This window comes from Leopardus geoffroyi, chromosome D3, assembly GCF_018350155.1.
Source record: "Leopardus geoffroyi isolate Oge1 chromosome D3, O.geoffroyi_Oge1_pat1.0, whole genome shotgun sequence".
Classification (NCBI taxonomy): domain Eukaryota; kingdom Metazoa; phylum Chordata; class Mammalia; order Carnivora; family Felidae; genus Leopardus; species Leopardus geoffroyi.
Genome location: NC_059339.1, coordinates 92,007,406 through 92,032,129, shown reverse-complemented (window position 1 = coordinate 92,032,129; position 24,724 = coordinate 92,007,406). Strand labels below are relative to the sequence as shown.

The window sequence follows — 24,724 nt, the reverse complement described above, 5'->3', positions numbered from 1 at the left end:
TATAATAAATAATAATATAAATAAATAATAACAAAATAAAAATAATATTTTTATTTGCTGGTACCCCTATATTGGAACAGGAATGGATATATACGGTATCTGAAAATTAGAATTTGTATACGCCTCGTTTGATTCAACTCCTGATGAAGGAGGTGAAAGTCAGGCAGGATTTATCGTTTAAGAAAAATATGTTTTCAGAGCACTGACCTCGTACTTGCTGCATGTATCACAATGTTGAAGGTGGCGTTCTTCCTATCCCCGCTTCAGCCAAGGCCTCGAGATAACGGGGGTCAGCTACCCCCAGTTCCTCGCAGGGAGCAAGTTCTGTGGGAGCCCTGAGAGGAGGGGCTACAAGTCAGTTACATGATGCTTGCCCCCACCAACCTCCTCAGCAAAAGCTACAAACTCACTCTCAAGTCAGAGTAAACTGGGGAAAAGGCCCTTTAATTTTAAGTGAAGTTCGGTACTTCACTGTATGAGGCTGGGCACTTGTGTTTCTGAAATAAGGCTGTTATTACTTCGAGAAGTTCCCAAAAGATCGTGTATAATTCAAGTGAGATCAGACAACTTACGAGGACCGGCCTGAGAATCCATCCACGGGGCAGGAAAGGGATGTCAGAACAGAGAGGGATGTCAGCGTGCAAAGGACAGGGTGGTCTCCTGCCGCGTCCCGGGTGCCCTGCTCTCCGGTGCCCGGCTCTGTGTTCTCCCGCCACCAGGTACTCATCTAAGCCCCTGACAAATCTTTGTGTGCCCAATGCTCTTACAGCCCATTGAAGTATATATCTTATTTCCACTTGACCGAGAAGGAAATCCAGACCGGGAAAGGTTGAGTAAGGCACCCAAGAACACACGTCCATTATGAAGCGGTGCGACTATTTGAACCCAAAAGTTCTGGCTCCAGGACCGCCCCTGGTAACCATTGGGCTACGCTGCCTCTGTCACCAAGTGGAGCAAATGCAACCAAAATCACAAAAAAAGGCCCTCTGTTTTTAATACCTCACTAATTTTATCATCATCACCACCACCAGCATCAATTCTAAATCCCCACCAAACCCGTCCTGTACACCAACACGCTTTGCACCATTCGTATCACACAAACGACGACTTTTCCAAATAATAGTGCCGAGAATAGCAGTTACCATTTATTGAGTGCCTAATACGGACTGCACTAAATCGTCTCCTAATCCCATTTAATCCTCTCAGCAAACCTGTGAGAGTTACTTCTTTCACAGATAAGACAGCTGCAGTTAGGAAAGAGTAAATTATCCGTGGCTCGCAAGGAAAAGATTTGTGTCCACGTGTTTCAGACGCGGTGCCTGGCCCTTGCCGTTGGGAGCATCAGGCCTCCCCGACAGGCTTCCGTCTCGAGTACAGAGGCGGGCTAATGGACTTAGGCTGGGCAAGAGGAAATTCCCCCAGGGCACCATGGCAATTGGTGACAGTCTCTTGCTGCCCAACCTTTTCCCTCAATATTTCCATTTATTGGGGGATAATGCTTCTGGGTTGTAATTTATAGCACAAATATCCTCCTCCTTGCTCCCTGCAAATTTGATTTAAGGAGGGCACCCACCTTACTAATACTTGGATAGTGTGAAGGAGGTCTGCAAATTTGGAAAATGATATAGCCATTACCAGGCAGCCAGCGTGCCCCTCCTGATGCATTGTGGGTCAGCGAGAGCACGGTGTTTTGTAACCATGGAAACAAACTGAGTTTGAGAAGCCTGAGTATCCAGTTTACCCTTCAAAGATGGTAAAGGGAAAAAAGCTCTAAAATCACTCAGTGCCTAGGAGTTACTTCTAAAATATCTAGACCCTGATGAAACCAGGTATTCTGGCTGACTCAGGAGACAGGAGAGGTTTCACCTACAGAAGTGTCACCAAGTCAGCCACCAGCTCCCCCAACCGCCACCATTGCTCTTGTATTCACTCTGTCTCTCTTTCCAGAAGGACACCCCACTGGTGGATCCCTAGGGAAGAGTCTGCTGTCCTCAGCACCTGCCCCTTTGCGGTCTCCCTACCATTGGAGAAGACGTCCCCTAACCTGGGCGTCTCAAGCCAGCCGCCACATCGTCAAAACGGGTAAGGCCAAGGGACTTCCCTAGAAAATGAAGTCTTTCCTTCTTACACTGATGTCTTCCTGGTGTTCCTGAGATGACTCTTGAGGGTTATGTTTCCAATCATGGTCAAATCCAACAGAGCCTGTGAATCCTTTCTAGCCTGTGCGCCATCAGGAAACAGGGCAGGGCTGGGGCCACATCTACCTTTGTGTCCACTTCCAAAAATAGCTTGGGAAATGTCACTTCTGCTAGCTTTTACAGGCCAAGGGAGCCAAGGCCCTCCTCTGTGTTCCTGACTTTGGCCTTGGAAACACATGGACTGCATCACTACTATACTCACAGCCTTGTCTGTTGCCCTGGCTTTAGCTGTATGTCCATCCAGATGAGATCTTTGGGGCAACAGGTAGTTTCTTCAGAGCAACATCTTCTTGGGTGACTTGATTAATCGGCTCAGGGCCTGGGGTGCCCAGAAGTACAACATCTCTGTGCCCGGGAGATGGCCAGGAATGAGCGGGCAGGAAGCCCGGAGGAGGAGCACACACGTATGTTTCCTCCTGGACCCAGCAGCCCATCACCCACCTCGCATGGCTCGTCACAGCATCCTCACGGGTGGTGGCATCCAGATCTGACCTGGGCTTCTCCTGCGGCGTGAGCATTGATTGCACGCGCATGTAGCGGAGGAAAGAGCCTGTAATGCCACAATTATTGTTCATTTGTTGCTATGGTGTTTCTGTGGCCTGTTTGGATCCATGAATGTCTTGATTATTTTCAATTCCCATTTCTAGAACGTACTGTTCATCACGAAGTGCTTTGAAACCATCCTCGTGGGCTCTTCCTAACAGACCCACGCTAGTAAGGGCTCTGCCATTTCACAAACGAGCATGAGAAACACGGTGTGCTTTTAATAACGACAATCAGGGAAGGTGAAAGACAAGACACCACAAATGACATTATCATTCGAATGAAGAAACTCGGCTTTCAGTTACATTACACTTGACATCAACTGATGTTCTGAGGTCAAAGGATGTCATTTGGTGTCACTGAGGCTTTGACACCTAGTTGGCGTCACACGGGGAGGAGATGATATTTGAAGAACAAGGTTACTGCTTTTGAAGGGACAAGTGGTGAGGCTGGAGGAGGAGACCTGCAGCGGTTCTGCTTCTCAACTCTTTGGCTCCCAAAGAAACGATGTAGGAAACTAACCAAGTCACAGTCCAATCTTTTATGTATTGGGGCCTATATTCAGAGCAGGCTTACGTCACTGTGTAACCAATGCATAATCATCGCTGTGCGTGCACAGATAACATTAAAACAGTGGGATAGCGTGAGCAACTTAAAAAGAGAAAAATGATCTCCTGCTCTGGGGGAAATAAACCACGGTGTCTTCGTGCGGCGGAATTCTCTATCGCAGTGAAAATGAAGGACTTAGAGCTACAAATGCCAGCACACGTGGGGACACCACAAGCAAACTTGAACTTAAAAGTAGGTTGCCCACAGCACTGTACCACTTATGGAGACTTCAGAAGTGTGCAAGAGGAAGCAATATATGGCTTAAGGATACACCGCTATGTGGGAAAATTATGAAGGACGTCAAGTGAATGATGAACACAAAATTAGGTTGCGGTGACCCCCAGGAGGAGGGGTGACCTCTGGGAAGAACGTATAAAGGCCTCAGCAGTACTGGTCCAATTCTCCTGCTTCAGGGAGCAGCTGGTCTGAGAGCATCTGTAATATTATTCCTGTATCTCATGTGCTCTTTTAAATCTCTTCGTTTGTGTTTATGAGCCATAATTTTGGCCATCAGCTTGGTTTGTTCCGTCTACCCGAGATCCTTGGTTTTTCCCATCATCCAGGAAGGCTGGTCCAGGCCTTGCTCCTGCCACACAGGCGGGTTAGCTTCCATCTTCACAGAAAATAACTTGCTGTGGTCAGAGGGTATGCTCTCTACTGTTTTGTATAATAGGATCATAAATTATTTCAAACCCTAATTATTAGGATCAATAACAATGAGTAGAAGCAAGACCAGTGGCTGAATCATCAAATATGTGAGTGTCCATCCGAACTAAAGCAACTGTGAACCAGGATGATGATAATAGTTTTTTAAAATTCACAGCAGAGGGGCACCTGGGTGGCTCAGGCGGTGGAGCATCCGACTTCGGCTCAGGTCATGATCTCACCATTCCTGGGTTCCAGCCCCACGTCGGGCTCTGTGCTGACCGCTCAGAGCCTGGAGCCTGTTTCGGATTCTGTGTCTCCCTCTCTCTCTGCCCCTCCTCCACTCGTGCTCATTCTCACTCTATCTCTCAAAAATAAATTTTAAAAATGTTAAAGATATAAAAATACAATTAAAACTCACAACAATGCGTTGGCACAAACCATACAAAATAAAGTATATGGTCTATTTCCACTTTCTTCCTTCGTATACTTTTCCTAGAACACAACAAGATCATATTGGAGACTAGCCTACCGCGCCCAGCCCTCTTCAACTCGCAGAGAGAGCTATTTAAAGTCACAAATAGTGCCCTAGAGCCTCGCCTAAGCCCAACTCCCAGAGGTGCCAGCCCGCACCTCCCCACGTCTTCCTGGTCCCTCCGATGCGTTCTGGCTCCTGTCGAGAGGATACACAGGCTCGAGTCTGGAGATCTAACACAGATTTGGGAGGTAAGAGATGCTTTCATTCTAAAGCTAAAATCTACAATCTAAGCCACCTACTACATCACAACCTCCGTTTGTGGGACAGTATGTTGTTATACCCTGGTGAGCAGGTAGGATTCCTAAGTAGATCCAGTAACAAATAGATTTGTGTGCAAAATGGGATCTGACCTGATTCTAGCACAATATGCGATGGCAGATGCTTGTTTGTGTGTTTCCTCCAAAGGCGCTCCGTTTACCACCACCCTCTTGTAATTCTTCCAGTATTGTTGGGGGAAGGGCAGTCTGTCACGTGAGCATCCTTCTATTAACACCTTCTAGCCTTTGACCGTCCAGGACAGAAGGTTTGGAATAGGTAGCAGGGGCTCTTTGTACAGGACGAAAGCAAGATGGCAGGCGGTAAGGGCAACCCTAAATCTTCAGAAACAGGAAACGTCTTAACTGCCCTCTTGGCTTCCCAGTAAAATGAGCCACCGCTTTCGGTCGGTCTTAGGAAGCAGAATGGCCAGATGGTTTCCAGGACGTAGGCACACCTCCTCCAGGCAGCCTTGTCTCATGGTCAAACCACCTTGCTCTGGAGCATCAGGGCTTCCTACCTTGGGACGCCCACAGCCGTCAGAGCAAAGCCACGGTGCCCATCAGTGTTCTGGCTGCAACCAGAGCCACCACCCCTGGCTGACCGCGGCACAAGAAATTCACTGGCATGGTTCTGAGTGGGGGGAGGGTCACAGAAGGCTGCCAGGAACTCCGGAATTCTGGAAGTTCAAAGAGCAGGAAGCGGCACGGCCGTCTCTTTGCCTGCAGAGTCTGGCCGAGATTCTAGCACCGGACAACAATACGGTGACCGGAGCAGACTCACGGTGTCACTTCCCGTCAGCGGGCGGCAGATCCGCGGGGAGCCTCCAGGAGGTGCCTCGCAGGTCTGATGCCCAAGTTCAGACCACAAGGGGCAGAGCGGGGGCGGGTCACTGCATCTCACTGCACTTCACTGACTCCCACTCACACAGCCCACCTCGGGGATTCTGCCAAGACACTAGGGAACAACAAATGCCTGTTGAATGCACTGCTAGATTCTCTCTCTCTCACACACACACACACACACTCTCTCTCTCTCTCTCTCTCTCTCTCTCTCTGTCCCTGACATTCGCTTCCCAGAGTAACAACAGCTCTAACACAGTGTGGCTCTCCTTATTTCAAACAAACGGTGCACTCACTCCTCCCCGACAGGTGGCAGCCCAAAGCCTGGGCACCGGGGTGCCGCTCCATCCACACTCGGCTTCCGCTCATGTGCGTCCCCACTGTGCCCACGCCTGCGAACCACACCAGGAGCAGCTCCTAGCAAAGTGCACGGCAGACGGACGGAGAGGAGAGCGGGATGAAAATGGGAATTAGCTCCCAAACATCCATATGACTTCGAGGAAGGAGATGCTCACAACTTCTGCTGCTGTCATGAGGCCAGAGCAGATGCTCGTCGCGTCTTCCTACCGTCCTGTTTGGCCTTCGGCCAGCGTCTCAAATGGCGTGAGGTCCTCATACATGAGGGCTTCCCAGATATTTGCTCTTGAGGGATCTGATGGCTGTCGGTCTGATCTGTAGAGGACTGTATTAGTCAGCACTCTCCACGGAAACACACCTGATAAGACATGTGTATATATAGAAAGAGATTTATTTTAAGGAATTGGCTCCCGTAATTGTGGAGGCTGGCAAGTCCACAAGCTAGAGTGGACCACCAGGGTGGAGTCCCAGGGGACAGCTGATGTTTTGGCTCAAGTCCAAAAGCCGTTCTGCTGCAAAATGCCTTCTTTGGAGGCAGTCAGGTGTCCATCAACTGATTGGATGAGGCCCACCTACCCACACTATGAAAGTAATCTCAAAGCCCATGGATTTAAGGATTAACCTCATCCCAAAACACCCTCGAGGAAACATCCAGAATAACGGCTGCTCACTTGTCTGGGCTCCATGGCCCAGTCAAGTTGACACGCAAAATTAACCATCGCAAGGGGCATGTTAGCCCGTGAGCAAATTTTACCCGCAGACTGGTTGGCGTAATGGGACGCCTCTCAGGCTGCCTCCCCTAGATCCCCTCCACGTCTCTTCTGTCCTCACGACCTCCTGTCTCTTGTCAAGTGCCAATAACGATTTCTTTCATTCTCCTGTTCGTTTCAGTCTCACAAGAAATGGGAAACAGCCAGCCGGAACGTCTGTCTCCAAATCAGAGGAACCACCGACTTGGCTCCATACTAAATCCCCCAACCGGGAGCATCCGCGAGCATCCATCAGAGTTCCAGGAGTGGGAAGCACAACTACAATAAAAGAAGAAAACACGAGGGGCTCTGGATGGCTTTCGGATGCACCACGGGCCAGGCTATAGTCCCCAGTGACTCAAGCCCGGACAGGTGCTCCTGGGGAGAGACCCCAAGGAGGTGAGGGCAGCCCCTGCTGGCTGGGGTGAGGACAGTTATCTTCAACGACGCGGGTGAGCCTGAGAAAGGCAGGGGAGAGAGGAAATTCTGCCCGGGCCTTGGAGCCTTGTCCTTCGGTGACAGACCCTGTACTTACTGTTCTTTGGGGTCAGATGGGTACCTGGTTCCTTCAATGGGCGGGTAATATTCCAGTGTGTGGATATACCACATTTTAGTCATGTAGTCTACAGGCGGTGGACATTTGGGCGCTTCCGACTGGGGCTGCCGTGAAGAAGGTCACCAGCCTTTGCCTGGACGTGCATTCAGTTCCCTCAGGCATTTATCTAGGAGCCGGATGGAGTCTCGTGTTTGACTTCTTGAGTTTCCTTAAGGGAAGGGACTACGTCTCTTCCTTCGGTATTCCCAGCACCTGGAAAAGCCCCACGTAAAATAAACATGGTATTGAAGCAAAGGGAGGATAATCACCACCCAACGGCCTATGAGGCAGGTGAAATTTTCGTCACCCCCGTGGTTCAAATGGGCAAAGTGAGTCTCCCAGAGTGAATCATTTGCTAACGCTCACACAAAGAGTAAATGCCAAGGTTGGGGCTTAAATTCGGGTTACCGCCCCCCCCCCCCAACCCACCCTCCTGTGCATCTCCTGTACTAGGTAGTACTAAGGACTGGAGATCGGCCCTCAGGGTTTGCGTCGGTTTCCCGCGGCCGCTGAAACAAAGTACCGCTCTGGGGGCCAGAACTCCGGAAGCAGGGTGTTGACGGCACTCATTTCTTCCGAGCCCCTGAAGAAGAGCCTGTTCTCCGTCCGTCCAGCCTTCTGGGGGCTCTGGCAGCGCCTGCTGTTCCCCGGCAGCCGGAGGCATCTCCCGCCTCCACTCCCACCACCACCTGCCCTCACCCGGGGTCTCTGGATCACTTCTCTTCGGGTAAGAACCCTGGTCATTGGGTGTAGGCCCCTCCCCCAATCCATTAAGACCTTATTTTGACTAATCACATCCTCAAAAACCCTATTCAAGTAAGATCACATTCTGAGGTTCTGGGTGAACGTGAATTTGGGGGGGGGCACTATTCCAACCAGAACACAGTCACACAGACCTGACCGGGGGCCTCGGCCCCTCACCAGCTGTGTGACCTCACCGTCCTCATGCCCCCGCCGCGGTGTGACAGCGCGCCCCACACGGTCCCTGTCGCCCTGACAGAATGTCGACATCGTCCCCACGTACTCCCAAGAGCGTTTAATCTCGGACAACAAACTGTGCCGTCTTGTGGGCTCCCCAACACACAGGAAGCCCCCACTAAACGGCAACTTCTGCCGTTAAGAGAAGCAGCAGTCAGTGGTGGGGCCACACGTGTTGGGCAAAGGCTTTCTACAACCTGGGAAGCGAAAGCAGAGCCCACAAAGAGTCCACAGCTGTGGCCCCTAACTAGCACAGACCCGTCGTGTGTGGGGGGGGGGGGTGGGAAGGAGGGTAAATGGGGCTCTGGTTAGGGCGGCCACCCCCCCCCCACCCCGACTAGGGCACCTCCAGCAACAGCCACGCTAACCACACAGCACCAGGACGTGTCCACACAGCAGGGGTTACAAATGGTGCTGAATCTCGTTCGCCACCTTCTCCCCCCGCTGCCCCCGCCCCCAGCACGACCTGACAAATACTGGACCTCCAAAGTCTGTGGGATTCACGAAAGAGCCGTCGAGATTTCCCAGGTCAAGGTTTACCACGCTCAGGAGTGGTAGTTCCAGCCCTGGGGGACGGACAGGTGGACTCTCAGTGACTTCCATTTCTTTGTAAAGGACGAGGTCGGACCCCTCCGCCTGCTCTCAGTGTTCCCCAAACATCTGGCAGCAGATCCAACGGTCTTGTTTCCCAAAAATGCAGTTTCCAGGGCCCCAAGCCAGTTCCACTGGTATGAGCCTCTGGGGTTGAACCCGGGAGCCTGATTCTCAGAGACCATCCCTTAGGATTCTTGTGCGTTCTCAGAAGCCACAGAAGCTGCTGCCAGGAATTGGGGTCTGACGGGAGGAGCCAGCAGGGAGGTCTATGGCCCCACACAGTTTTTCTTTTTTTTTTTTTTAACATTTATTATATTTGAGAGAGAGAGAGAGAGAGAGAGAGAGAGCGTGAGTGGGGGAGGGGCAGAGAGAGGGGGAGACACAGAATCCGAGGCGGGTTCCAGGCTCCGAGCTGTCAGCACAGAGCCCGATGCGGGGCTCGAACCCACGAACTGCGAGATCATGGCCTGAGCCGAAGTCGTATGCTTAACCGACTGAGCCACCCAGGCGCCCCTCCACACAGTTTTTACCTACTTCTCACCAAATATAGATTAAAAAACATAATCCTAGGACTCTTGACCATCTTTTTTCCTATCTCCTTAAACACGTAACCTAGTGAGGCCTTTGCGTGTTCGAATCCGTTACAGGGAAGGTATGACATTTCACTGCAGGTCTAGGACTTTCTATCTAATACGGTTGCCACCGGCCAGACGCAGCCATTTAGATGTAAACGAATCGAAATTGAATGTAACACTCTGCTCCTCGGTGCACTCGCCACACTGGCCACTGGCCACACTGCAAGTGCTCAGGAGCCCCGCAGGGGAGGGGGCATGGAGTCGCCTTTCACCCCTGAAGAAAGTAGGGCTCTGGAGGAGGGTTTGTACACGTGGGCTGCACAGGAGAGTCACCTGGGGAGCCTTCCGAACCCCAGTGCCCAGGCTATACCTAGGCCAATTTCATCAGCATCTCGAAGGGCGGGACTCAGCCATTTCTACAGGGAGCTTGCACCAGGGTCACTGGTGGGATTGTGAAAGCAGAGCTTGCTTGGGGGAGAATCTCCAGTCCGTCCAGTAAGTGAGAATTTGCATTTCTAATGAGCTTCCAGGGAGCACACGTGGCAATCCATGCCTCAGAAGAAAGGTAACCCCGAGAGCACCTACCTGTCCAGAGAGCACCACACTGTCCCCTCAGCAGGGCCCCACTCACCCTGTGCAGCCGAGGAAGAGGCAGAGCCCTGTTCCTGAACCAAGGCGCTGTGGCCACTAGGAGAAAGGCTTTGGAAGGCATTAGAACTATCCAAGACAGAGACCCAAACTGAGCTTGAAAGGAAATTTCTCTTTTTCTCCCAACTCACTTCCCTCATTTCTTTTTCTCTTTCACCCCAAGCCTCTGAGGCTGCTGGCTGTGGCAGCCACTCTCGCCCAGCTTGGCTCCCCACGATGAAGGGGAACGAGCCACGGGCCCCTTCCAAATGCTCCTGCCACTGCTGGGCAGGGAAATCTGGGTGAGATTCCCCAGGTCCTGCGATCCATCTGCTGTGATCCGTCTGCCTCCTGGTCCCCAACAAAATCAAAGGTCAAAATGGGTTCTACCTGCAAAAATGATGCCCCAGGCTCTGTGCAGCCTGCGATTTCAGGAAGCCAGAGCCCCATGAGTAATATTTCAGGCTCACACATTTAGACTTACAAGGAGAGGGGCCACCACGGTATGGGACCCAAACAGCCCACAAGGGCCTGTGAAGCCAGCCCCGAGCGCCTGCCAATCACACCACCTTGGTTCTGGTGGAAGGATCGTCCTGCAGTATTAACAGTCAGGACAGGTAAGAGAGTCCATTGCAAAAAAAAAGGAAGTTGCTCTCACCTCTTGTCAGTCTCTGTGCCTTAAAGACACGAAGGATAATTGCCTCTCTGAGTTGCTTCATTTCACTAACTCCAAATCTTGAATGCTATTTTGAGGAAAAAAAAAAAAAAAAAAACAATCTCCATTCTTTCTTAGTCTCTCTTTTTTGATTGGTAATATTAGAATACAAAATGAGTAAACTGAATCCTACCACAAGCCAGAAGGAAATGTAACGTGCTTAAGGATAACGCTGTTCCTGTTCGGATTCTGGCAACGCCGGGCAGCGAAGGATCAGCTCGTCTGTCTTGTTCGGATGACTTTCAGGACAGTAACTGTTAAAAACACAAAGAACAAAACTATAAAGCACAACAATACTGTCTTTCAGACTTACCGACGGACATGCACGCCAGTGGAGTATTCTTGAATTCACTTTATAGAAGAATGTAACATGTTTGTAGTCTCCGGCATCTCACAGGGATTTACCTTTCACATCAGATGGAATATTGTTGATTCTTTACACACTTGAGAGCGAGCAGGAAGAGATTCCTTTTCCACTGGAAAGGAATCTAGGGATTCCGGGCATCTTGTAGTTTGTTCATCTTTCATTCCCAAGCACTACCGTGACATTTATAAACGTAATCCCCTAATTTGGTGAAGAAACCCAGCCCTCTGGTTCTAAGGCTCTGCCTTCAATGCAACAAAGCAGGCAGGTCCCACCAAAAACAGGGGGGTTTCTGACTCCCCAGACCTTTGACCACCCTTGTTCCCCTGGGCTTCAGCTTTTCACTCAGGAAATTAAAGAGAAGAAAAGGAAAATATTTAAAATTCAATCACAAGTGTGCCTATGCATCATTAAGGACAGACCTTTGTCCTGTTGCTTTCGAAACGTTGTGAATTCTTCTTGAGATTACTGTTGTACTTTGTTCTTCTGGAAAAAAGAAAAAGCTTTAAGCACCCTAAAATGAGGCTTTCACCTGATACTAATTTTCTTCTTAGTTATAAAGGCCATTGTCTGTTTGAACAAAGAGGAATACTAGCTCTTAGTAGCTGTTTACATTATAGGAATGAGGGCACTGAGGGAGGAGGGGAGAGAACCTTCTTCATTAATGAGCCAGGGACGTTGATTACCGCAGACCCGCAAGTTCTGAATCGAAAGGGGACACCCAGATTTTTTATTCTTTCCCTGCAACTAAGATACTATTGTTTCGCATCTGTTAAATGCCGAGAACACATTTTAGACCACTCTAGGTTAGTGTTAAAATTTAGATTAAACAAGCAGTTGAGAGTCTGATTTAAAAACAACAACAACAAAGCACCCCAGAGCTCTGGGCCCTCGCATGTCAAGTAACACCACCATCTTGTATGAACTGGAGGCGTCCACACTGAACACGTAGAGGGCCCAGGAGCAAGTTAGCCATGCAGGACTGATTCACCCAAGCAGCCTTGACCATTCGGGGGGTGGCAGCCTCTTACACAAAATAGGCTTTCAATAAATATTTATAGAACAAATGAGTGAATGAATGTCACTTGAATTAAACATGACTCGTTTGTACCCGCATAACTCGCTTTCCTTTCAGTGATTTGACATTTTGCTGAAATTTCGGAAAACTTAGAGCAGACAAGTTTCCAGTGCCTCAAAACTCCCTGGAAACCCCTCCAATCTGAGCAAGCGGCAGAATTCAGCCATACGTTCCTAGCCTTAGTCAGAATATTTTTATTTTTAAAAAATGAGCTGAGCCGTCAGTATGAATAAAGAACTGTGATACCACGTGATAGACATTCTCCCAAGCACTGATTTGACTTTAGACCCGATCATGGGTTTGTTTCAAATTCAGAGCACAGGAGACACAGGTCAAGAATGGTTGCTTTTTATTTAATCTTTGGAGAACAAACTCAGAAATGGGAGAGGAAGGGTTACACACGCAGATTAAATAAGAGGCAGGGTCCCGACTTTTAATAGGATTGTTTCTAACTTAACAGATAATCAAAGCATTCAATGAAGGCATAATTTGTCAGCCAGAGGTTAGTCTATTGTTCCCCCAACCAGCAAAGGGGGTGGTTGCACGGATTCAATTCACGAGGGAATCCGTGTTTACCATCTGGGAGTCCTAATGGAAAGGCACACAATTTTCAAACTGGGAAAAAATAATAATGCATCTTGCCACTGAAGCCTGGTGGTACCTTGCTGTATTTCTCTCTTGAATAGAACAGGCTACATTTCAAAGGGCCATTTTCTATCATGTGGAAATATTTATTCGCTAGCTACCGCAGGGCAGCAGGGAGGTACTAAAGCATTTCATGTTTAGAGTTTCGGGGGCAAATTGCTTCTGCACACGTTGTCGTGAGTCGGTGGATTCTGCTGTGTTCTCTGCCTCTCCATCGTGACTTCATTAATCTTTTTTTTTTTTTTTTTTTTTTTTTTTTTTTAATATAGAGACTTTCATTTATTGCTTCTAGAAAGCCAAGTGCGCTGCAGCGGCTCTCTGCGGCGGCGTCCCTGAGCACCTACGCTGTGCTGAGAGCTGGCTGGGGCAGAGGCCTCCAAAACGGCCCTAGAGAGAGGACGGGTCGCCGGCCAGGGCGCCCAGGAGTCGTGAGTCCCAGGCCCACCTCTCCGGGCCACCTCGAGCTGGGAGTGAGTCGGTTTTTCCAGAACACGCACTGACTTAAATCCTTGGCCGACTGAAAATCCCTTCTGTGAGCTCAAGCTTCCACTCCGCCGCCCGCCAGAAAAGAAGTTCCCAGGATTTGGGGGTGCTGGGGCTCAGGGCAAACAGCGCTGCGCGCAGGGGAGGGGGGCTCTGGCGAGGGCCTGTTTTGCATCGATCTACGATTGTGCTTAGGTTGCATTTAGACGTGGCGTTTTAAAAGCCAAATTTTGGCATTTTGCTTTTAATCCCGACTAAAGCCCTTTGGTATACTGACTTAAAAGGTTTTCAGAGTGCCACGACTTTGCAGCTGGGGTAACATCTTTGGAAAGATTAAGAGAGTCGATTTTCTAAAGCGTTTGTGGGCACAAGCACAAGATTGTCGGTCCTGCCGGAAAAGCCAGGGAGAGAGGGTCGCGCGAGGAGGCCCTCTCCCCGTCCGTCCCCGAGCGCGCAGGGCGACCCTTCCGAGCGGACGGCCGGGGGACCCCCCCCCCCGAGCAAGCCGGAACCCCCCCCCCCCCACCACGTCGCCCGGCCCGCGGAACCCCGAAGCAAGGCCAGACCCTCCGGGTCGGGGGACCTCCGAGCAAGCCGGAACCCCCCCCCAACACACACCCCGACCCACGGGACCCCCGAGCACGACCAGATCCCGCGTTCCCCGACACGGGTCCCCGGAGAGCACGGCCTCCTCCCCCCGACCTGGCCTGGGGGATCCCCGAGCACGGCCGGATCCCGCGCTCCCCGACACGGGTCCCCAGAGAGCACGGCCTCCTCCCCCCGACCTGGCCCGGGGGATCCCCGAGCACGGCCGCATCCATCCGCTCCCCGACCGCGGGACCCGGAGAGCAAGGCCGGACCACTCCCCCGCCCCGCCTCGCCGGACCCCCGAGCGCGGCCGGACGCCCCACCCCAGCCCGCGGCGACCCCGAGAGCACAGCCGCACACCCGCCGGCAGGGGGCGCCCCGGCCCCCCGCAGAGACAAAGGCCCGCGGCGCGGCGGGGCGTGGAGGCCGTCCCCCGAGCGCCGGCGGAGCGGGCGGGGGCGGCGCGCGGGGACCGAGGCCCTGCCCCCCGCCCCCCTCCGTCGCCTCCCGGGCCCCGCGCAGCCGGGGGTGGGGACCCGGCCGCCGGCGCCGCCTCCTCGCCCGGGGAGGAGGAGCTGAGCGCGGCTCCCATTTTCTGCATTGTCCCGGGAGTGCGTCCCCGCGTCCGCCCGCCGCCTTCCTCGTGGCTCCCCGGGCCCCCGGACCCCCCGCTCGGCGAGCCCGCCCGGCGCCTGCCCTCCGGGGGAGGGCGAACCACGGAGTCCCGACCCCGGCGTCCCGGGAGGGACACCCGCCCCCGCCCCCGCCCCCGCCCCGGCGACTCCCGCCCCCGCGGCTCCCGCGCGGTGACCTCATTCCCGGCGCTCCGAGGTGAGGCGGGTGCAGCCGGAGCCGGAGGCCCGCGGAGGGCAGAGCTGCCCGCCGCTCCCCGGGGTCCGCAGGCACCCGCACCACGCGCGGGGTGTCCGTCGGGTTTTAAGACACAGCGCGGGCCGCCCCGCGACGCTCGAGCTCGGAGTCCTAGAAACTTTTTAGTGCCCGTGACGCTCCAACGTCACGGCCTTCTTCCCAGTTAGCACACCTCTTCCGTGGCCGAGGGCCCTCCTCCCTGCCGTGGCCCGGAGAGCTGCAGCCTGTCGCCCGGGGGGGGGGGGCGGTCCTAAGGCTGCCGCTGAGAAACGTTAGCGCAAGTCGGTCACCGGGACGCGAATCGCCCTGCAGAGCGAGGGCGGAGAATCTGGTTTATGGGCACACAGCCCGCGGCTGGCTCCGGGGGCCCGTGATTCACCCTGTCCTCGCCGAGTTCACGCACTGGAAGCCCGCTTCTCCCCGGTAGGCCCGAGGCACCGGCAGCCCTTCTCCCGCCCGCGACACCTGTGCCTGCAGCGGACGCCGGCCCTGCGTCCTGCTGCCTCCTTGAAACTCCACCCAACGGGGACTGTGCCTGGCCACGCGGCCAGCTCTCTCCTCACGGTGACAGGGTTAGGCCGGAAGAAGGGAAATAAAAGCCAGGGTTTGGAATTAGATTTCCTGTGCATCTTCAATGCATTACAGCAGAAATCCAGAAGGGGGGAAACAATCAGGAGCCAAGGCCTAGTGCCCTGGTGAACCGGGGCTGCCTCCCCCGCCCCCCAGAGTGGGGAAGATAGGAGCACTGGGGGGATGACACACGCATTGGATACATTTTCTGGGTTTTTTAGAATAAAAGTTTTATTTCAGAGAGAAGCACAAAGCCACCACTGTCTCCAGCAACCCAGGGCTTTGCCAGGACTCAAGGACCTTCGAGAGGGAAACAAAAAGGCATTAGCTCTGGATGAAGAGGCGTCTGCAGGGGCCCCAGCACCTCCGCCCCTGCGGCACCCTGGCCGGGGCTCGCCGTCACCTTCGGCACAATCTCTTTCCCTTTCAGGCCCTGTTCCTCCTATTAAGTCAGCCCCAGGCCCGAGCCCGCCCCTCCCCCATCCCATCATCCCCAGCGGGACTCGGTTTACCTCCTGGAGTCCCGCCTTCAGCCGCTGAAAAGTGTGAGGCTGCATCACTGACTCTCCTCCATCCTCACGTACCCTCCCGTTCACTCCACATATCGTGACCGAGCGCCCACAGGGTGCCAGATGCAGCCCCAAGCGCCGAGAGTCCTGTACTGTGTTGGGGTGTCCACATCTGTCCTGTAGCTCAAGTCACAAAGCCGCGTGGACTGGGGCCCCGCTAAGGTGATGGTCTCCAACTCAGGGTGGACTCTCGCCGTGGCCGATAGAGCCCATCCCTCCCCTGTGGGCTCCTCGGCCTGACACCCGTCCTTCCCAGTTCTCTCCAGGCTACGGGGATCTCCAACTCCGGGCAAATGTGCAGGGAAATGACTGGGGTCCAGCTCGAAATGCCTTCTCCTTTTACACCTCCTCTCTGCATCCGCTCCCCTCCAGAGCTCACGTGTTTAATTTCATCCCGAGCACTCATTCCTCCTCTTCCTGCAAAGTACACTCACTGCTGCATGCAACGAAGAGCCAAGGACCCCTTTCCTTCCCTTCACCACCACCAACTTGAAATAATAGTTCCCATCCTTCTTCACCTCTGCTGGTGAGGGTCTACTCTCAGATTCATAAGATCTGGCCTCTACATCCTTCTATCGTTGTATGAAATTGCTTTCTCAAGGACCGCAGTGACTAAATAACCAATGTCCAGTTTCAAATTTTGTTTATTTACTTATTTTAGAGAAAGCGAGAGTTGGAGGGAGGGGGAGACAAAGAGAGAATCTCAAGCGGGCTCAATGCTCATCAGGGAACCCGACATAGGGCTGATCCCATGACCCTGGGATCATGACCTGAGCCAAAATGACGAGTCAGACGCTTAACTGACTGAACCACCCAGGCGCCCCACCAATGTTCAGTTTTAACGTGAGTTCAGTGTCCTTCCTTGACAGCTCCTGTCCCCTTCTAGGACTCTGGGCTGCAGTACAGCCATACCGTTGAAATGGTTGAGTGTCTCAAGCTAGTGAGACCTACCACAGGCCTCCAGTGGGGGCAGAATCAAAGGTGGGGTTTAAACAGAAATTAAGACTCTGGGACACCAAACCACAGACTTCCAGGTGTATTAGTTATCTGTTGCTGCGTAACAAAGTGTCCCCAAACGTAGAGGCTTTGAACAACAAGAACCGTTATTGCACGGTTTCTGTGGGTCAGGAGTTCAGGAGTGGCTTAGCTGGTGGTTTGCCTCAGGGTCTCTCATGACACTGCAGTCACCGTGGGTCAGGCCTGCAGTCACCTGAAGGCGACGGCCAAGACGGTTGACTCGCATGGCTGGCAAGCTGGTTCTTCATCAGAGGTCTCCACAGGGCTGCTCGTCTGTCCCCAAGACATGGTGGCCGTCTCCCTCCAGAACGAGCCATCAGACAGCAGAAGGCAGAAAGGGTGCAATGTCCTCAAACACCACAGCTTGGACAGCAGGCAATGTCATCCCCGCATCACCCCTTTGGTCACAGCGGTCAGCTCTATCTAGTGTGGGATGGGACCCCACACAGGCATGGACACCTGGGGGCAAGGTTGCTCGGGGGCCCTTCGGAGACTCCGGGGGGAACGTGGCTTATATGACTACCTAATTAGTGGTTTTCACATGTTTTCTTTCTCTTTTTTTTTTTTTAACCAGAACCGTTTTCTCAAAAACCCTTCTATTAAAATTACACTTCGTGTCCAAATAAAAATGGAGATGCTTATGTAAGTGCACAGAGATGTGGGCATTAACACTTTCAGTAACAGGTCTCCCAGCGAAATTTGGGGAACATTTAAATGCCCCCAAATGATGAAAGGCTGCTTATATCAACGACGGAATGCCATGCAATGGGACACTTAGCACCTCTTGGAAAATTGAGTATATTTATTTGTATCGATATGGAAAGGTTCACTGTTACATTTTTTAAAAAGCCAACTGCATGGGGCGCCTGGGTGGCGCAGTCGGTTAAGCGTCCGACTTCAGCCAGGTCACGATCTCGCGGTCCGGGAGTTCTGAGCTGATGGCTCAGAGCCTGGAGCCTGTTTCCGATTCTGTGTCTCCCTCTCTCTCTGCCCCTCCCCCGTTCATGCTCTGTCTCTCTCTGTCCCAAAAATAAATAAACATTGAGAAAAAAAAAATTTAAAAAAAAAAAAGCCAACTGCAAAATACTACTTATAGTGTGATTCTATTTTTATTAAAAAATATGCACATACATACTTTTATAGTCATGGATCATTTCTGGAAGGTTGTTAATATGGTTTTCCTTATGGGAATGTGTAGGTCAGGGAAGGGATCAAGAGATTTCAATTTTTAACTTTACACCATTTAATATTTTTAAAAGCGATTTCAACCAATTTATGAATCATTTTTTTCACTGAGACACAATTCATATACCATAACCGTTACCACTTTGAAGTGTGCAATTCAGAGGTTTTAGTGTAGTGACAGCGTTATGCAACCATCACCACTAATTCCAAAATAGGATAGATTGCTTTGAGAATAGATATTTTATTTTATTTTATTTTTAAAGTTTATTTATTTATTTTGAGGGAGAGAGAGAGAAAACATGGGCAGGGGAGGGGCGGAGAGAGACAGAGATACAGAAAGAGGGAGAGAGAGAATCCAAACAGCATGGATCCCAACTCGGGGCTTGATCCCATGAACCATGATATCATAACTTGAGCCAAAATCAAGAGTTGGACACTTGGGATGCACGCCTGGGTGGCTCAGTCGTTTAAGCGTCCGACTTTGGCTCGGGTCATGATCTTGCAGTCCATGAGTTTGAGCCCCACGTCAGGCTCTGTGCTGACAGCTCAGAGCCTGGAGCCTGCTTCAGACTCGGTGTCTCCCTCTCTCTCTGCCCTTCCCTGCTGACGCTCTGTCTCTGTCTGTCTCTCTCTCTCTCAAAAATAAAGATTAAAAAAAATTAAACAAAAAAAAAGAGTTGGACACTCAACCAGCTAAGCCACCCAGGAGCCCCAGATAATAGATACTTTAGAAGTGAAATAGGAAAGCTGACTTAGAGTGCTATTTTTCGGTGTCCAAGCTTGCTTTGATGGACAGGTCACTGAAAGGGACTGCCCACGGGAGGGCAGTGGTCATTGCCCTACTCGGACCAGCCCCTCCCACATCCCAGACTTTTGAAACTTCTTCTGGATCCTCTGTGACTATGCCCCACTGGACCCCTCCTTTTGGAAGTGCTCACATTGTGGGTTTCGTTTGCCAGGCGCCTGGCTGATTCTGGATTTCTCTCCACCTGCCTTCGCCTCCTCCATTCCTGATGGTCACAGTGATTTTCTTTTTTAATTTTATTTTTGAAGGAGAGAAAGACAGAGCATGAGCGGGGGAAGAGCAGAGAGAGAGGGAGACACAGAATCCGAAGCAGGCTCCAGGCTCCCAGCTGCCAGCACAGAGCCCGACCTGGGGCTCGAACTGACGGACCGGGAGATCTTGACCCGAGCCGAAGTCAGACGCCCAACCGACTGAGCCCCCAGGCGCCCCCACACTGAGTGATTCTGACCAACCTCCACCACTGACCATCCTCAGACGTGTGTTGCTGGATATTTCTGATCCCGCCAGGCACGGCCCTGTGGCCTTTTAAGCCCTGAGCGCTGTGAAGCAGGGAAGGCTCTACTCGTCCACAACGAGAGGGAGGAGGAGGGACTCCCAGACCGGAGCTGGGCACCTGCCCTTTCGCGTTATGGCTGCACGAAGAGGCACACAACCCTTTCCTTCCGCTCGCTCCTCTCCTCACGGCCCTTTGTGCTCCAGGTCTGTAGAACCTTCCTTTGCAAGTTCAGTCCTGCTACCGCCAGCGGCAGTCCTGTCTTCGGGCCGGAGGACGATCAGACACCCACATTCCTTGCTCAGAACCAGGCATCAACTGTGCCGCTTCTCTGCCTGTGTGGTGCGAGTGGCCTTTTCTGTTAGGACTCAGTCTGCATCTGGTGTCTGGGGTCTCCCGGGTGACGGGGCTCCCGACGCCAAGCTACAAACCCTCCTGCCGTCAGCTACTCTGTTCCTTCCTCCGGACGACACCTTGGCTTTCCCCGGGAGCCTGGACGACCGTGGGTCCCTTTGCTGGGCTCAGCTTCAAGGCGGGCCGGGCCCGGTGTCAACCTGCGACTGGTGGTGTTTCCTCCCCGTGTGCTTTCTCACCATACACTGAGCCCCTCGTCCGGGAACTCTCTAGAAGATAAAGCCCTTCCCGGGGGTAACCAAATCCCAATCTTTGCACATTCCTACAGCAAGTGTGTACGTGCCTTGACTCTTCATCCTGCGGCGTCCCGAGGGCGGCCCGATGTTCAGGACGCAGACCCAGGGACACCGCGACCACTGCCTAGTAGGTATCTGACGCACAGGCAGATCGAACGTGATTTATAAACCCCCTCAAACATGTAATTAAATCGCCAAACCTGTGAGGCTCAATACATTTAAGTGGGTTCTGACTCATTCTGATGTCTGTTTGCAGAATCTTAGCAGAAAATGTACTTGAGGGAACAGAAAAAAAAGGACTTAGAACAAAATAAAATGTCAGTGAAACGAAATGTCAGAGGCTCCTTGCTTATTCATCTTCCAACCGGAAAGACCCAACTGGGCCAACTGATTCCTCATGGTTTTGAAGAGGGTTGTTCAACTTTAAGGGCTGAGATCCTGCTGGACAGATTCGTTTCTGGGAGGCAGCGAATTCTCCCATTTGTCTTAATGCGATCGGAAGAGAAACCAGCACATATAACTGATGCTCGAATAATGTCAAATTAATCTTGAGTTGTTTGGATCAGTTTACGTCCTCATTTTCACGCGTGCGGGAAGTCTGAAAATGTGGGTCCCCAGCGCCAAATCAGAGCGGTTACGGGCCCTCCTTTTGGAGATCCCTCCTGCCCGTCACTGCAAATTTAGAGGAACCTCTTCTCTAACCTAAGAGGGTACAGGCTCTCTCTGCAACTGCACGTACAGGATGTGACCTGGCTCAGCCACAACGACCTTCTAAAATCACTTAATATATTTTCCTAGTTAAAGAAACAAATGGAGGGGCGCCTGGGTGGCGCAGTCGGTTAAGCGTCCGACTTCAGCCAGGTCACGATCTCGCGGTCCGTGAGTTCGAGCCCCGCGTCGGGCTCTAGGCTGATGGCTGAGAGCCTGGAGCCTGTTTCCGATTCTGTGTCTCCCTCTCTCTCTGCCCCTCCCCCGTTCATGCTCTGTCTCTCTCTCTGTCCCAAAGATAAATAAACGTTGAAAAAAAAAAAAAAATTAAAAAAAAAAAGAAATAGCAAACTTCTAAAAAAAAAAAAGAAACAAATGGAGAAAACAGGACTCCGGACAAGTGTAAGAACAGAAGCCCTCAAAGTTGTGGTTTTTCTCCCGGGGCGGGGGTGGGGGCGGCACGGGGCTCTCCTGTGTGACTACAAGCAGGGCTCTCCCAAGCCACACACAAAGCCCACCCCTCTTTTCTGCTCCTCCCCTTCTCGGCCCCCCTCCCTTTTCCTCACAAGGGAGTGGTGGCCTTGAACCACCTTCAAGGTGGCTGAAACTCGAGTTCAGTATTCCACCTGTTGTGGTCCGGCACCACGATCCAGATACAAACTCCTGACTGTTTCTCACGCTTCTCCCTCCGCTGCTTCCCTGCTCTGTCTCGATCGGCTCCCCTGGCTCCTCCCGAATCCTTACACGCTCCTTGCCTGTCCCGGACCCTCTGCATGCTTCCTTGTCCTTGAACACCAGCCCCATCCACAGCCCGCGCCCGCAGGGGCTCCTGATGGCCACCTGCAGCGGGCCGCTGAACACGTACCACGACGTCCCCTCACAGACCAGAAACCGAGTCTCGGTGAGGCCCCTGGGGCCCCCCCGGGGCTCGAAACCCAATGTTGCCTTCAGGTTCGTGCCCTACACTTTCCCCTCTGCCACCTCTGTTTGGCTCTGCGTTTCCTATAATAACAGCAGCTACTATTTAATGAGCAATCACTACGTACCGGGCTCTGCCCTTGTAACTTTTCAGTGGGGACTGTCAGCATCAGGTCCACTTACGGACAGGAAGGCAGTTTGGCTGCCGTGACCACAGGCGACCCCGCAGCGAGGCGAGGAGGCAGGTTGGTGCTGGGCAGCCCAGGGCTCCGCTCCTCTCTGCCTCGAGTGAATTCTCCTTGCACAACTTGACCAACTGGATGCTAGGCCATGGCGGAAAGAGACAGGTTTTGGCCTGGACTCGGTCACAAAATGACCTCCTTAGGCACTGGTCTCCTCAGCAGCAGAAGAGGACGACTGAGTCCCCCAGAGTCTCTGCACGGTGGCACCAGCATGGGGGTTCTCTGTGCTTAGAAGACACAGCATGGACGTCGACTCTGGTCTGACTCTCACGCCCAGCCTCTTCCTGTCTGCTCACCAACATGTTCCTTTCTCAGCACGACTTGAAATGTTTTGCAAGTTCCCGGTTGGGGCTGGGGCGGGGGCGGGGTGGGGGGGTGGGAATAGTGGGTTGAGGGAGAGCACTGGTTGTGTCCAGAAAGAGAACACCCCTCCCTGCGTCTTGGCCAGCTGCGTGCCGCCGTCCTGTTCCTCGGAGAGAAAGAGCAGGGGAGGGGCAGAGACAGAGGGAGAGACAGACAGACAGACAGACAGAGATCACATGGGGGAGGGGCAGAGGGAGAGGGAGAGCCCCCAGCTGTCAGCGCAGAGCCGGACACAAGGCTCGAACTCACAAACCACGAGATCATGACCCGAGCTGAAATCGAGAGTCGGATGCTCGACGCACTGAGCCCCCCAGGCGCCCTCACTGTTCTCTTTCTATGCTGCGTGACCCGCCATGCCTTCCACCCTTCCCCAGGCCTTTGGGATGAGTGCGTTCTTCACCCCGATCACAGCCTGGGCCTCCCTCCCGCCAGCACCCACCCCCCCCCGAAATCGCCATGTGCTCTGTGGGGCCCGTAGGAAACAGGTAGCATGTGTATGGCCAGCGGCCGTGCTAACTCAGCCATGACTGGACAGGACTAGCGGCCTGCTTCCCCTCCACACGACCTAGGGGGCACACTTCAACCTGGGGACAAAAATCCCCATTTCTTGCTTTTTAAAAAAAAAAAAAAAACCTAATTAATTAATTAATTAATTAATTGTGTTTTTTACTTTGGAGAGGGAGAGAGCACGCTAGAGAGGGGCAGAGGGAGAGACGGAGAGAGTCTTAAGCAGTCTCCAAGCTCAGCAAGGATCCCAACGCAGGGCTCGAACCCACAAACCATGAGATCATGACTGGAGCCGAAATCAGGGGTCGGATGCCTAACTGACTAAGACACCCAGGCGCCCCCCAGGTCCCCATTTCTTTGTTGGATATGGATTTAAGTGGGAAAGAATGTGTGCCTGGACCCTGCCTCATTCCCAAAAGGGTTTGGTCTCCCTTGGTCCCTAGCTCAGGCGCTGTGTGGGCAGTGCAGGGTAGGGAGGGAGGCTGGAGTGGGGTGTGGACGCCCCGGTGGGGGGGGCCTGACCTGCATTGCCAGAGGGGCATCACCTGGTCGCCTCCTCTTCCTGCTCCTCCCCACTCTTCTCCCTTCTTCACCACCCCCACGCCGTGCCTGTGTTTTCCACTCTGGGCCCGATAGACCAGTGTCAAAACTGCCTCCTCCTAGACCGAGGGCAAGATTCTCGTTCAGATCCTTGCCCTTGTCCATGAAGATCAGGCTGGGTGGAGACGGGCCGGGATGCAAGAATTCCTGGGGACACCTTCCAGCACCTCGGAGGGTCCCACCAGAGCCCGCCCTGCTCTACTCCCTGGCTTTCCTGTCCCGTCGACTGGCATTCACTGCCATGGCCTCTTGCGGTAATAGGAAGTCCAAGAGAACCCCACACGCTCGAGCACACAACGCTTTTCTTGCGTGTTTACTCCCTCTTCTGACTCACTGCATTTTCCCCTTGCACGTAACTGAAAGCAAACACCCCCCATTACGCACCCCGGAGCACATAACTCCTAGAGAGGGTTGCCCGTAAAAATATGCATTCATTAAAAATAACGTTTAAAGCCAGAAATAACTTACGTGCTGACAGTTTACCAGGGGAGATTTGAGCACCTTTTTCTCCCCCAGTTATTCACAAAAAACGTCTTACTGTTGCCATAGATACAGAAACACCGACAACAACGGCAGAGCCCTTCTCGAAGCAATCCACTCCGCCAGCCCTGGATTCTGTTGGTAATGGAAGCGCTTGGGGGAGGGGGATCCAGGAGCCACAGTCAAGCGATCCCTCCGGGCTCTGCAGTGGGTGACAGTGGGGCACCAGAGGACTTGAAGTAGAGACTGGAACGAGGTTGGCGAATGAGATTCAGCCTCTGAGGAGCTGGCTCAGACTTGGAACCCAGACCCGTTGGCCCCCTGCCCCTGCGGAGGGAGCCAGGGCCCCCACCTTGGTCCTGGGGCGAGGAACGGTCCCTCCTCACCCGGCAAAAGGTGCTCCTGGGGCCAAAGGAAAAGGCGATTATGGTTTTCAGGACTTGAAATAATGCACCACCTTGACTGTAACGTTGAATCTCGTTCTCTGCTTGGTGTCGCGTACTCTCTGGGGAAAAAGGAATTTCAGAGCAAAGCCAGACAAAAAACACTGGGCACAGTAAGACCCGCTAGATTTAAATACAAGGGGAATGACGCGAACCTCCAACTGATAGGACGAAATGAAGAGAAAAGCATTGAGAATAGAAGGGGAAACTCGGGAGCCAGTGGGTCTGAGTGAAAGATGTGACCTTGGGCTCTACTTCTGGGTTTTGCTTGGAGTTTAGTTCAAAAACCCAAGAGTTTCCTGTTCAGGATAAGTGTATCACCTTGA

The 24,724-nt window shown here is 52.7% G+C and overlaps 2 long non-coding RNA genes across 4 annotated transcripts; one reads left to right on the top strand and one right to left on the bottom strand.

Annotated features, from left to right (window-relative positions):
- Positions 1-1,699: 1,699 nt before the first annotated feature.
- Positions 1,700-6,989, top strand: LOC123587767. Its single transcript, XR_006707510.1, has 3 exons — positions 1,700-1,753; positions 1,948-2,082; positions 6,879-6,989. It is a non-coding gene; the product is annotated as an uncharacterized LOC123587767 (long non-coding RNA).
- On the bottom strand, positions 6,361-15,419 carry LOC123587766. Of its 3 annotated transcripts, none has more exons than XR_006707509.1 (4): positions 15,314-15,419; positions 11,607-11,670; positions 10,954-11,074; positions 6,361-7,544 (listed from the first exon to the last, which is right to left on the bottom strand). It is a non-coding gene; the product is annotated as an uncharacterized LOC123587766 (long non-coding RNA). The 3 variants fall into 3 exon arrangements; XR_006707507.1 differs by having other exon boundaries at positions 14,790-15,370; XR_006707508.1 differs by having other exon boundaries at positions 15,021-15,370.
- Between the last annotated feature and the right edge of the window lie 9,305 nt (positions 15,420-24,724).